This window comes from Puma concolor, chromosome B3 (genome assembly GCF_028749965.1).
Source record: "Puma concolor isolate L17-30 chromosome B3, mPumCon1.1.hap2, whole genome shotgun sequence".
NCBI lineage: Eukaryota > Metazoa > Chordata > Mammalia > Carnivora > Felidae > Puma > Puma concolor.
Window position 1 is genome coordinate 76062140 of NC_141672.1, and position 15131 is coordinate 76077270.

At 38.9% G+C, this 15131-nt stretch overlaps 1 long non-coding RNA gene and 1 other non-coding gene across 9 annotated transcripts in view; both read left to right on the forward strand.

Annotated features, from left to right (window-relative positions):
• LOC147580085 (uncharacterized) overlaps positions 1 to 15131 on the forward strand; it is a 323282-nt gene that overhangs the window by 280197 nt on the left and 27954 nt on the right. The gene's annotated exons all lie outside the window — the stretch shown is intronic.
• LOC147580093 (U6 spliceosomal RNA) lies at positions 3004 to 3110 on the forward strand. The gene has a single exon (XR_015253074.1). It is a non-coding gene; the product is annotated as a U6 spliceosomal RNA (small nuclear RNA).

Genomic DNA, 15131 nt, shown 5'->3' on the forward strand with positions numbered 1-15131 from the left:
TCGGCCCAACTGTGTATGGGTATTTAGCACATGACTGACAGCATCTCATATCAGTGTGTGTGGGTGGTGGGGGGAATGACTCCTCAGTATGTTGTAAAAACTTGTATCTCTTCTAACTGCTTCTATTAGATTGTGATAGTGTCCCATTTTAGACCAGTGGTCTTCAAACTGGGGTTTATGTGCTCTTGGAGTTGTATGAAGAGTTTCCATGGGTTCTGCAGGCATAGATAATTCTAGAGGAATCCAACTATATATGATTTTCTTAAAACTTATCTGCTCTAGAACATGCCTGAGATCCAGATGTCATGTTGCTGCTTCTTTCCCATTTCCCTTTCCACTCTACCCTTCCCTTAAAAAAAAAAAAAAAAAGAAAAGAAAAAAAGTAGTATACATCTCAACCATCCTGAATCTTAGTATGGTGTATTACTTCAGAGTGCCAAATCTCCAAGGTACCATACAAGGAGATAATTCAATGGCTTCTTCAGAGGGAGAATTCTTAACAGCTAAGCAAGAACTATAACAAGACAGGGCTATACTTCAATTAGACAACAACCTCTAGACAAGATTCCTTGTTTCTATCTATCTATCTATCTATCTATCTATCTATCTATCTATCTATCTATCATCTTAGAATTAGTGTTTAGAAATGAATTGGTTGTTGCAGGGGAAAGGGAAACATTTTCTTTCTTCCCTTCTAGGTTTTTTGGCTGGTCTAATAATTAAAGTGACATAAGACAAATTAACAGAAGAAAAACATTTATTTATTTGTAAGGAGTTCAAAGATATATGAGTCTCAAAGAAGGACCAAAGCAGGCAGCTTTTCTTTTAGACAAAGAAACAATACATTTGTCAGGAATTGACAAGACAAAGGGGCTTGGGTTTGAAGTAGTAAATTAGTAAAGAAGTAGCAACTTTGTTTATACAGCCTTCTCAGCCTTAAATTCCCTACCTCTAGTAATAAGGATCGCTTTTACCCTCCAGGAGCAGGAATGGTGGGCTTCACATGGGGAATTTATTTCCTGCTTTCAGGAGGCCAGAGGAGGGTCAGAGTGACCTTCTTGCCCTGGCTGTGTCTTAAGTGACTGTAATTCAAAATAACCAATATGCCACAGTGGCATAATTTGGGGTGGCCTGACATGAACCCCATTACTGTCACTGAAACCCAGCATGTAACATCATTATTTAAATTGAAAAACGAAGTCAGACTTCTTCTGACAGGAAATAAATCTTATGTGGCCAGTTTGTTTGACAGTGTGGGGTATGAAGAAAGAGAGAATTAAAGACTCCAAGGAGTTTGGCTTTAATATAACTACTTTTCTTTTCTTTTCTTTTCTTTTCTTTTCTTTTCTTTTCTTTTCTTTTCTTTTCTTTTCTTTTCTCTTCTCTTCTCTTCTCTTCTCTTCTCTTCTCTTTTCTTTTCTGTCTTCTCTTCTCTCCTTCTCTTCTCTTCTCTTCTCTTCTCTTCTCTTCTCTTCTCTTCTCTTCTCTTCTCTTTTCTTCTCTCTACTTTTCTTTTTGAGATAGAAAAGAGCAAGGGAATAGCCTATGGAAGGGAATCAGACATTATGCTTTGGATATGTTAAATATAAGATGCCAATTAGACATCCAGTGTAGATATTATACCAATTACAGTATATATGAGCCTGGCTTTCAACAGAGAAGGCTGGGTTGGAGATGTAAATTTGTGAGTCATCAATGGGTAAGTCAGTGGTAATTAAAATCATATTTCTAGATGAGATTGTAGGGGAGGCAGAGCTTTACCTTTTCCTCCAGCTAGCCCTGAAAATTAACTTGAAAGAAAATGGATGAGCAGGGGGAAAACATGTAGATTTTATTTAATAATTTTTACATGTACAGGGAAGCCTTCATAGAAAAATGGGAACCCCAAGAAGTAGCCAGGCCTAAGTATTTATATGCTAAGTTGAACAAAGAGAGACAACTGTGGACAAGTAATAAAACATATGGGTAGATCAAAGGGGAAGAGGGGAGTGACTTTAACAAGGTCTGTTTGCACAGATTTCCTTCAGCACAACCTCCATCTCTGGTGTTATGAATGCTTCTTTTCTGGGTGAGGGAGGGTATCGTTTTCACCTCCTTCTCTCAGGAAGAAAAAGAGGTGGTGGGAGAGGGGTGGCATGCCAAAAGCGCTTTTTGCACCTGCTATTTTCCAAGTGCCTTCTGCTCAAAATAATCAATATGCCAAAGTGGCACATTTTGGGGTGGCATGTCCTGACCTCCTTTAAGATTATTTAAAGAGAACGAATGCGGGGCGCCTGGGTGGCGCAGTCGGTTGAGCGTCCGACTTCAGCCAGGTCACGATCTCGCGGTCCGTGGGTTCGAGCCCCGCGTCAGGCTCTGGGCTGATGGCTCAGAGCCCGGAGCCTGTTTCCGATTCTGTGTCTCCCTCTCTCTCTGCCCCTCCCCCGTTCATGCTCTGTCTCTCTCTCTGTCCGAAAAATAAATAAATGTTGAAAAAAAAAATTAAAAAAAAAAAAAAAGAGAGAACGAATGTAGATAGAGAATATGTTTGAGAACTGAACCCTGCGACAACACAACATGTAGAGGTCAGCGGGAGGGGGCAGGTCTAGGGAAGGAGACAGGGCAGGAGTGGTTTGTGAGGCGGAAGGCAAACCAGGAGGACATGGACAAAGATGGGATTCAGGGAGAAAGTAGCTGTGGTGTCACATTCTTTTAAGATTCAATGAGATAAGGAATGGTAATGGATCATTGGGTTTGTTGATGGGAGACTCATTTGGGACCTTAGCGAGAGTAATTTCAATGGAAAGGTAGGAATGAAAATCTGACTAGAGTGGGTTCAAGTATAAAGGGGGTAGGGTGTAGAGATCATTAATTTAGAAAACATTTTAAAGGAGTTTTGTTTTTAAGAAAGATAAGAAACAGAAAATGTGTAAACTGGTTTTACCCATTGAGCCACTAATTCTAGTTCTAGGGTGCTGTCCTAATGAAATGATGAACATTTTAAATTAAAATTTAGATTTAAGGGTGCTCGCTTTGGCAGCACATATACTAAAATTGGAACAATACAGAGAAAATTAGCATGGCCCCCGCACAAGGAGGATGCGCAAATTTGTGAAGCATTCCATACTTTTAAAACATAAGAGGGGCGCCTGGGTGGCGCAGTCGGTTAAGCGTCCGACTTCAGCCAGGTCACGATCTCGCGGTCCGTGAGTTCGAGCCCCGCGTCAGGCTCTGGGCTGATGGCTCGGAGCCTGGAGCCTGTTTCCGATTCTGTGTCTCTCTCTCTCTCTGCCCCTCCCCCGTTCATGCTCTGTCTCTCTCTGTCCCAAAAATAAATAAACGTTGAAAAAAAATTAAAAAAAAAAACCAAAACATAAGAGACTCATAAATATGGAGAACAAACAGAGGGTTATAGGAGGGGGTGTGGGAGGGGGATGGGCTAAATGGGTCAGGGGCATCAAGGAATCTACTCCTGAAATCATTGTTGCACTATATGCTAACTAATTTGAATGTAAATTAAAAAAAATAAAATTAAAAAAAAAGAAATATCTGTAAAAAAAAAATCAGATTTAATTTTAGTCCATGGAGTATGCTACTATTGATCTCGGGGTTGTGAGTTCAAGCCCCACGTTGGGTGTAGAGATTGCTTAAAAAAAATATTTAAAAAACATTTAGATTTAAGATGGTTACCATAATGCTATTTAAAATTATTTAGGGGCACCTGGGTGGCTCAGTGGGTTGAGCATCCAACTCAATTTCTGCTCAGGTCATGATCTCACAGTTCGTGAGATCGAGCCTCAAGTCGGGCTCTGTGCCGACAGCAAGGAGCCTGCTTGAAATTCTCTCTCCCCACCTCTCTGCTCCTCCCCAGCTTGTGCTCATGCTCCTTCCCTCTCTCAAAATAAAAAAAAATTAAAATTATTTAAAATAAGAAATAAAGAATCAAAATATATCAAAACATGACAATTATAAAGTTGAGTATGGTATACTTATGATGTAGAACAGTAGATCATCAATCAGTTTAAACTATGAACGCAAGGCTTTAAAAGACAGAAACGGAACTGTTAATAAAAGAACATAAAATTTTTCCTACAATACAATGTAACGAAGTACAAAAAAGTGAAAGAGAAACAAGTGAAAATAATGAGTGCTTATCTGTGAATGTTTTTAGTATTTTTTTCTATTTTTTCCACTCAGAAATTTGTAAACATATCTCAGACTAACATGACTGATGTTCACTATAATGAAGGTAAACTGATGATTATCCGCCTCTATATAATTCCAACTATTTTGACTAGACAATGCTTCTAGGCACCACAAATTCAGCCCATAAAATAATGCAGAATCAATCAAGAGTCTCTCCCCATCTCTGGGTATTAATTATGGATCTATTGGTTGTAAATGACAAAATCTTGACTCATGCTGGCTTGTTCCCCAAAGACAGTGTTTTGACTTTTGCAGCTCCAGGCAGAGCTGGATCTACAGGTTCAGATTATGCTCTCTGAAATCTGTCCTTCTTCCTGTCTCAGCACTGTCTTTCTGAGTCTTAGACTAAGATGTGAATGATACTCCCAAATGTTGTGCAGTGAATAACTTGCACAACTCACAAAAATTTGGAGGCTTTACTGGACAGAAAAAAACCATGAAAGCCACAGGTATCCACTTAAAGAAATCTGTCTGCGGGGCGCCTGGGTGGCGCAGTCGGTTAAGCGTCCGACTTCAACCAGGTCACGATCTCGCGGTCCGTGAGTTCGAGCCCCGCGTCGGGCTCTGGGCTGATGGCTCAGAGCCTGGAGCCTGTTTCCGATTCTGTGTCTCCCTCTCTCTCTGCCCCTCCCCCGTTCATGATCTGTCTCTCTCTGTCCCAAAAAAAATAAATAAAAACGTTGAAAAAAAAAAATTTAAAAAAAAAAAAAAAAAAAAAAAAAAAAAAAAAAGAAATCTGTCTGCAAAGCAGTTATACTAATTGACTTCTTGCGTCTTTGTGTTTACTCTCTTGTCCACAATGGTTTCAACTTTTGAGATGCTGGAAGCCTATTTAATAACAAATCTTAAGTGTGCCCTTTTGGACAAATCTTCTCTGTCCATGGCCCATTCCTATTTCTCCTCTCTTTCCTTTGAATTGTTCTCGGTCTCTTCCACCACTCAAGATCCTAAATGAGTCTATCATAGCATTGCCCAACATTCTGCACCAAGAAAATCTTCCCCTGACAGGAACAGTGGTGAGTGACATAATTCTAGCTCTAATGACTGTTTTTTCAGATTGGATTGTAGATATTTGATGGAAATAAAAGGTGCAGACTTTGAAAATTCCTACATCTCTCACTTCATCTATCACCAAATAATGTTATAGAAAGCCTTTTATTTGATAACATAGATTTCTCTTTCTCACTGTTATCAGTCTCTAATTTTAAAGAATGTCTTTCTTTTCTGAATGATGTGGAAATAAGATGAAATCACCAAAAGGAGAGCAACCATTTTAGTTTTACTATAGAGTTGGTGTCTATTTTTTTAAATGTTTATTTATTTTTTTGAGAGACAGACAGAGTGCGAGCAGGGAAGGGGCAGACAGAGAGGGTGACACAGAATCTGAAGCAGGCTCTAGGCTCTGAACTGTCAGCACAGAGCCTGACACAAGGCATGATCTCGTGAACCACGAGATCATGACCTGAGCTGAAATTGGTCACTTAACCAACTGAACCACTCAGATGCCTCTATGTCTACTTTTTAAAGTGTTTACTTGAGTCTCAAAACCTGCATCAATTAATAGAAAAAAAGAACTACAAGTCCCTTAAAAACTTAACATATTGCTGCGTGAAGAACCATTCTGTTTTACGTACACCCAACCATATTTTTCTAAGAATTAATGTGAAACAGAATGTAGCTATGTTTTATTTGTTTGGTCTGTAGTATTTGATTTAAAATTTTGTTCTTTATGCGGTTAATGAATTGAAAAAAGCAATTAGTCTTCCCCTTCCTGCAAAAAAAACTCAGGCTGGAAAGTGATCATAAAATTGAAACACACTTGAAAAAGCATTTAGATTTTTCCTTTTCTCCAATATGGGCTATTCATTGGTGGTTGAATTGCTCAGAGAAAAGAAAATTTATATGTTCGTTGGATCAATTATTACGGTAATCCAGTATTTCCATACATTTAGAAATGTGCTTATAAAAGTAAATCTTTGATGTTATTTAACAATTTAAATTTAGATGAACATCTCATTCTGAAAAACAATTTCAAGTTATTTAACAATTTAAATTTAGATGAACATCTCATTCTGAAAAACAATTTCAAGTTATTTTTTAATTTTGTTTATGGTAAAGACATATAATCTCATGATTTCTCTTTGTCTGGGAGGAACCCGGTTCTGGGCTGTGTGTAGTCTCTTGGATTAATAATTGGCTCAAACTGACATTTCGTATTATCTCACAGTACTACCCAATAAAAATTATCCCCTTTAGTAATACTAAAAACTTCTAATTTTCATTCAGTTTCCATGAATCTGGAAGTGATTTTTTTTTTATTGGTGGCAAAGTTTAGAAGCATTTTAGTTAGGTTCTTTTATGGCATTTTCTCCATTCAAATCTTAAATTCTTAATTTTGCACAAAATCATATAATTTTGTAATTCTTTACCATCACTGGAAAATGGACATTCCACTTTTCTTTGAATATTTTCTGTAATGAGGAATATTTTACACTTCAAAGCAGTCTGTTTTGTTTTGAAAAACCTCTAGCTGAAAATTGTCTCCATATAAATTCTAACCGTTGGCTATAAAGGTGGTTATTAGCTATAAATATGACACGTGGGTCATTCATTCATTCAACCATCATTTAGTGAATGCTTATTGGTAAGAAAAAATTTGATGTCTTCAGAAAGCTTAAATCAGACTATTGGCTAAAAATCTAAGAGTATTTGTATACATGTGGATTATGGGAGATGATGTAAGTAAGGTAATGTTATTTCAAAACCTTGGGAGCTTCCTAAGTGAAATCTGAAATTGACCCTGATACACAGGGAGTGAGGAAAGACAGAACCCTCCAGATTAGTAGGTAGCAAGTTTAGTAAGCAAGGAGACTTACATATGAGGTTTGTCTTGGGTGGCCTCAGGACGAGTAGATGTCTGCCCCTGCCTGTCTGAATCTTAAGGTCATATAGAGGCCAACTGGGTTCAGTCACATATTCAGCCCAGATGGTCTCAACAACACAATGCTCTGTCTCTCTTTTTTAATGTTTATTTTATTTTTGAGGGGGGGAGGGACAGAGACAGAGGGAGACACAGAATCTGAAGCAGGCCCCAGGCTTTGAGCTATCAGCAGAGAGCCTGATGGTAGGCTTGAACTCACGAATGGTGAGATCATGACGTGAGCCTAAGTCAGACACTTAACCAACTGAGCCACCCAGGTTCAGCCACCCAACACAATGCTCTCTTAAGGCTGCATCCTTGAAGTGACTGCTAGTGTGGGAATGGTGGGTAGAATGTACATTTCAAAGATAGGGAAGGGGGTGAGAAGCCTCCAATTGCTGGGGTCCAGCTTGAGGTCCAACCATTGGTCGTATTGCTTGATGACTTCCTCCAACAGGTGGAAATCAGAAGCTATAAAGAAACAGTGTATTTGACTATATGAAATTTGAAGTATATTCAAAAACAAAATATACCATGCCATATACTATTAAAAAAGTCAAAAAACAAGTGGACTGAGGAAGTGTTGGAAAATTTGTACAGCCCTAGCATATATTTTATTGATGAGAAGTAAATAACCTAAAAGAAGAATGGATACAGATACAAAACACAATTTACACAAGAGAAAACCCAATCTGCCGTAAACTTTTGATCTTACTGGAAATCAGAGAAATGCAAATTGGAGCAACAATGAGTTAATTTTTGGCCTATCATATTTGTAAATTTGAAAGACTCCATATTGTCTAAAACTAGTGAGAATAAAGGGAAAGTCCACACCAATTGTGTGACATGCTATACCTTTATTTGAAAGTAATCCAAAAGTCTGTTAAAAATAAATATGAAGATATCCTTTGATCCTGTAATCTAATTTTTAAAAATCTATATGTAATATAGATCTATATAATATAGATATAGTTATTTATCACAGCAGTTGTCCTAAATAGACAAGATAATATCTATCCATAAAGAAATGGTTGTGCCAGATGCATGGGTTTGGGCCCAAGCTCAGGGCCTTGGAAGATTATAAAAATATGCACTTTTATTTATTTTTTGAGTATATCTCCTGAGGACTCTCAGTGATATTGCAAAGAGATATGGGATCTTCTGGGTCCAGCTGTGTCAGGCAAGGACAAAAAGAAGAAGGTGGTGAGAAGATCCTTAAGAACCTTGTTGAATAAGAAACATACTTATTGAGAGAGAAGCTTAAAGAAAACAAGTGGATTTAGTGGGAATCAGAGTGAGAATACTTGAGGAACAGGGTGATGGTCTGTTTCTTTAACTTAGTATTACCCTATAGACATTTCCTATTTCACTTTATAATCTTTATATTTTAGAGGTGTTTTTTTCTAAACATACTCTAACATGGCTAAATATTAAAATAGTTTTAAAATTTTGGAGGCAGCACCTCAAATTTCATGTTTCTCGTGCTCATTGCTCTCTTGGCAGATTTTCTCCTTAGGGAAAATGCAGTGGGATGCATGGGTCAAAACTCATGGTCGTTTACCTTTTACCTGTGTGAGTTATAGCCAAGAATGAGAATGACCTTGACTGGGTAAAAGCCTGTGTCCCAGTGCATATCATTGCATTCAGCCATGTGTGGGAAGTCTCATAAGACCCCTCCCTACTACGCATGAAAGAAATGTCTAACATTATGAAATATTTTAAACAGATTGAAAATCCGATAAAATAATTTAATAGACTTCGTTTACATGCTATATGGATCTAATAACTGCTGAAATTTTGTGATCCTTTATATCAAGCCATAGGTAGGCACTTCTATCCATCTGACTGTCTTAAATGCACTGGAGACTAAGCCTCTAAGAGGTGTCTTGTATGGGAGAACTTGAGGGCATGTGCACACTGTAAACAGCTAAGGGTAGGATGGTTTTTGCAATGAATAATTAGAGTTGATGTGAATTTTTTTTTATTTTTCAATTTTTGCCTTTTATAGATCTTGATGACTAAAGGGGGGATGATAAGATACAAAATCCAGTTCACACACCACTTTCGGGGAACATACCTCATGTGTGAACGATGGCCACCTGTAGAGCGATTACTTACTCGTCTTCCTTTGACTCTTTTCTTCCTGGGTCTTCAAATGAAACAAAACAAAACAAATATATCTTCTTCCTATTGTTTTTACTTTACAGTATTTCCCTTAGAAACACTGGGGAGACTTACCCAGGATTTCCCACTTCTATCTTATAATCTTAAATAAAGAAAAGCTGGATTCTCCTCCCATCTCCACATCTTGGTTTCTGGCTCTTGGTGTAGATAGAAAAGGGGGAAGAAGAGAAAACGGGCAGAGGCATGTGCAGGCTGAAAACCAGCGGGTACATTGCAGTCGTTTTTATCCTATTTCTTTTCCTTTTCCTTGAATAACTACTGGCCCTTTTCCCACACTGTCTCATTTCCTGGACAGTGGAATCTAAACTGCACTCAACTGCAATGCATTTCCTAACAAACTCATGAGTTCAAGCTGCCTTTACTGTCTTCACTCGCCTATGATAATAGGGCATTAAAACACTCCACGTACAGGAATAGTCATTAAAATCAATTATCAGGAGAGGTAGGTCTTTTTGTAACTTTTACACCTTCCCCACTTAAGGGAGCATTAGTCCACAGTGATTTGAAGGGCTAGCAATCAAAAATCTTGTTGTAATACTGTGTCGCTTGGTCATGTATAGTTAATCATTGTAATCCAGCTAAACATGAGTGTCAGATAATAACCACAGAATGCAGTTTCGCCTTACTTGGGTTTTGGCATTTTAAAATAGAGGGTATTGTATATTTTTTTCTATTTGTGAAATAATGCTCGGTATTGAGTTCCTGTGGGGTTGTTTGAAAAATAAAGACTATTATAAAGTAGAAAATAAACAGTGTTAAGCCCCATACTCAAAAAATACCGATACAGTGATAAACATTGTGGTGTTACTGTGAACATGTTATTTTATTCACATGGCAAGCACATCTTATTCCAGTGTTTCATGTACTTTTTTGGTATATAACTGTGGTCACACTGTTGGTAATTATTTTTCTCCTGGGATATTTAACATGGGGCATGTAATGGAAAAAGCATGGCCTTCAGAGTCAGATGGACTTGATTTCAAATTCTAGCAGTTATTTTTCAGAAGGGAGGAGGCAACTTTAATCTTCCCAAATTTGCATTTCCTAACCTGTTAACTGAGAAGAAGAACAATGATCCATCACAGTTGTTTTGAAATTTTAATGAGGGAATATTTGCCAAGCACAAGGCCTATCATGTTTACTCTCAAAAAACAGTAGTCTCCATTGCTAACTCTGTAAACACAATATATATGAGTTCATATATTTCACTGAAAAAATATACCGTAATAGAGCTAAGCTAAGTGTATGTTAGCTTGGCATTAACTTAGTTTAGCTAGCCTCCTTCTTTTGGGAGACTGCTTCTGGCACTAAGTTTTCAAATTAATGTGCAAGTTCTCGAGAAAGCTACCCTCATGAAGCACCTAGCTTAAGCAACCACCCAAAGATGAAGGGAGTAAGTAAGAACACTGCAAGTGACGAAGAAAAGCTTTTGTTTGAATCAAGTAATGATGTTTTCTGGTTCCCACCCTTTGTTCTTTGCTAATAGTCCAGCAAGAAAAGTGGCAGGCAGAACTCTACCTATAAATGTGCCTATTCTGGGTGGAAATAGCTGACCCAAATCAACCAGACTTTCCATCCATCATGCTGTTAGGTACAGTCCTTGATTTGTGGTGCGCATACAAGTTGCTGGTGCAATCCTGGCAAAAGGGCTTTCTTTCTCCCCCAGGGCATGATGGTGTTGTTATAGAGTTGGTATCGTATGAGTGACCCTGTAAAAATATTTGTTATGCAGATGTCCATAAAAAGCACAGACAAGGTAGTGAATGCAGGGATCGTACTCAGTAAGCCACAAGTAATTGTCAACATGGGCATGAGGGTCTTAACTGATGGTTGCTTTTCCTTACAGTTTACTTTTGGGGTTGTGCCTGATTTAGCAAGGTCCCCATCTAACAGTCGCAGGAGCCTCAGCTGTAGTATTTGGGGACGGGCTGCAGCTGACTAGACCACACTGTGCCTCCACTGCACACAAGTAGGTAGCTGAGTCTCCGAGCTGGGTGGCTGTGATGTGCAGGGTGCTGAGAAGTGCTTTCTTATCTAATGTCCCTTTTAACCTTCCTGACTTCTGAATCCCATTTGAAATTTGTCTAAACAGAAAGGTAGGAGCGTTCTCTTGCTGCTGAAACCAAAGTAGGCTTTGAAAGTTGGTCACTTGGTAACTGCAGTTGAGAGTTGCACTGTCTTCCTCCTGGACAACCAGAGATGGGGGGCTCTGTATCACCTTGTCTTCACTGCTCACCCCTGTTCAGAAAAAAAAAAAGAATTAAATAAATCAGTCAGAGAAAGAGTGATGTCAGATCAAGTCTTCTCAGAGATCATAATTAGTCTCCACTGGAACAGCAGATAAGTCAAGATGAATGCCACTTTTCTGAGAATCAGTCCTCAGGTTTTCCAGGTTGTCCCTGCCGTTTGTGATAATGCTACTCACAGCTCAGCTGCAGCCAAAAGATTGCTAGTGAAGCTAGTGGCCACTTCTCCATCCTTCCACTCTTGAGTTGGTTTTCCGGAGCAAAATGTGATTCACTGCCCTGAGCTTTTCTTGTTCTTTTTTGAAACAACACCCTTTCCCCCAGGACCCGCCCCCGCGCCCCCCCCCCCCCCCCCAAACACACACATAATCTGAAAGGGAAATAGCAATTTGGCTCTTCAGCCAACCAGAAAAATAAATGTCATTTGGCCCTAATTCAAATTCAAATCCTTCCCACTCAGGCACTCAGGAGTCATTCAAAAGAGAGCACTGCCATCTTGTGAGCTGGTGCAGAATAGCTGAAAACTTGTATCCACTTGTTTTATTGATGATAATAGATTCTTCCAAAATTGTCTCATGGCTGAAGGATAGCCTATCCAAAGCTACCCACAGTTCTAATAGTCCAGGGTTCTTTGGCTCAGTGAGGGCAGAGAGGGATGGGAAGTAGGAAAAGGCTGAACTAACATTCAAGTAGGAACCTACCCTGTGAGGTAAAGGACTACAGCACTCTGGAGACTTGGAGGAAAAGGTGGGGAAAGAGGCAAAGGTCCTTCCAAAAGCTCTTTGAAGGTTCACTGTTGATCTCATTATCCTGGAACACATACTTAGAAAGCAGTATTTCTAATAAACAGCAGGGTCTCTGATAATTCACAGGGTATATTTGGATGAAAGGCAGTTGTTGAAGTGTTCTTTCCTGTTTCATCACAATTTGGTCAAAACAAATACCAAGACATCACACTATAACCTCATTTCTAAATCTACTGAGACCCTTCCCTCCTGAAAATATTGTTTTCTACCCAGCAATTCATTGTTTATCCTATTCACCTGTTCTATAGACTTCTATTTTAATGTATTTTATTTTATTTTATTTTATTTTATTTTATTTTACTTTATTTTATTTTATTTATTTTTTAAGTAGGCTTCATGCTCAGTACAGAGTCCAATGTGGGGCTTGAACTAATGACTCTGAAATCAAGACCTGAGCTGAGATCAAGAGTGGGACTCTTGGGGCGCCTGGGTGGCGCAGTCGGTTAAGCGTCCGACTTCAGCCAGGTCACGATCTTGCGGTCCGTGAGTTCGAGCCCCGCGTCAGGCCCTGGGCTGATGGCTCGGAGCCTGGAGCCTGTTTCCGATTCTGTGTCTCCCTCTCTCTCTGCCCCTCCCCCGTTCATGCTCTGTCTCTCTCTGTCCCAAAAATAAATAAAAAACGTTGAAAAAAATTAAAAAAAAAAAAAAAAAAGAAACTTCTTTTAAAAAAGAGTGGGACTCTTAATCGATGAGCCACCAAGGTGCCCCATAGACTTCTATTTTCTTTAAATTCCTGCACTAAATACATTTCCAGATGGTGACAACACAACACTGGGGAACACATTTTGTACTGTATATTACTAAGGTATATTCATCCATATATTTTGGGAAAGTATTCCTACATAAATCGTGATGTGAGTCTCTCCCCTTTAGAAGTTAAAAAATGATTTCTACTTATTCTTTGAAAATACATTTTTTCTGATTTATTAAAGAAATAAATGGACATTGCAGAACATTTGGGAACCACAGGGAAGCACCAGGCAGAAAATATAAATCATTTGCAATTCTACCCTATACCCCCAACATGTTGCCATCCAAAATTTTCTTTTTTTGTATCCTATCATAGATTTGTTCAAAATAAAGTTGCTTTCTTTTCTCATTTTGTACAATTTTCTAAAGCATTATAGACTTTAAGCAATGGTGGGGGGATGGCTAGATAGAACGTCAGCTTAACATTTAGAAAGAAGTGGCCCCTCCCCCAACTGTCCCAGTGCATGATAATCTAATGTACTCAATTCTGGCATCCACCCCACCTTCTCACCCAGGTGCATGGTTGCTAGAGAACCTCCCAACCATCCTGCTAAGTGTCCAAGACACCATTTGGCCTTGAGTTGTTCTAAAGGTGCTGTAAGGTAATGTATTCAAGTGTGGTTGGGGGCTGAAAGGGTTCTTGCTGCCTAGAGAGAGAAGTGGCCACTTGCATGAAGTGTGAAAATTTACCTGGAATAGGATTTAGGGGCCGTCAGCCTTCTGGAGACTTACCTGGAGAGCAGGCTAGTGGGTGGGGAAGGCCATGAACTAGCTTGGCTCTTGAGCACTTAAACTGTGTCTTAGCAGCTGCTCCTTCTTGCCTCTTGCCCATTTTTAATTCCTTTCTTGCATCAGGGGCCTTGACATCGCATGTCCCCCTCCTCCTGACTCTCCAGCATCTCCTGGCTTCCCTTACAAATCCTCTTTATCCCTTCACATCAAAAGTTTCATTATCTTCTTTATTCATTCGTTTCTCCTAGAAGAGTCTCCATGATTCATTCAAGCAGAACTTTATGCTTTAGGAACAGGAAATATGGAGTCTATTTCCTTGAGTTCTGGGGAAGATGAGATATTTACGATCCTTATCAGGCAAGGTGACCTGTCATGACCCAATCCATAAGGGGTTGAATGAGAGCGAAAAAAGACAAAATGGCTAGATTTTCAAATCAAGGGAAAATGAAATTTAAAGGAAATAAAATTTTATTTTATTTTATGGTTATTCTGTAACTCATTTGTTTGTCGCTTGAACAGTCTATGTTAAATGTATTTCCACACCATTATGTGAGGTTCTACTTCATCTTTTCTTTAATGACTGGAGTGTTCTGTAGTATAGATGTTTAATTATTTAATCATTTACTGAGTGCTGAATACATAGTTCCTAGTTTCTCTGCTCACTATCATGTTTATTGTGAATTTTTAGTTGATAATTTTATTAGACTTAGGGTTCTTCTAGTCTTTTTTTTTTTTTTTTTTTTTTTTTTGTAATGTGACTGTAAGGGCAAGAATCTTAGCACAACATTACCATTTAGTTTGGGATTCTTTTAATTCTTACATCTCTCTGGATACTTAGCTAGATGGGCTGCACGACTAATTTCCATTCTTTAGCCAGCTGAATCCTAAATTCTTTAATTTCAGGCTTCATTACAAAAAAAACTCCCCAATTCTAACATAACACACCAGAGTAAGTTCATAGCAGCCCCTAAAAGACTCTCATTTATATTCTATTAAATTGCACTGGGATGTTTACCAGTAGTATGTTTGTTTGTTTGTTTTTTAAATGATTTTTTTAATGTTTATTTTTGAGAGAGAGAGATAGATCATGAGCGGGAGAGAGGCAGAGAGAGGGAAACACAGAGTCTTAAGTGGACTCCTGGCTCTGAGCTGTCAGCACAGAGCCCGATGCCGGGCTTGAACCCACGAACCCTCAGATCATGACCTGAGCCAAAGTCAGATGCTCAACCAACTCAGCCACCCAGGTGCCCCACCAGGAGTATGTTTGTAATCAACACTGATTCAGGGGTCACAAAAAAGAGAGAGGGA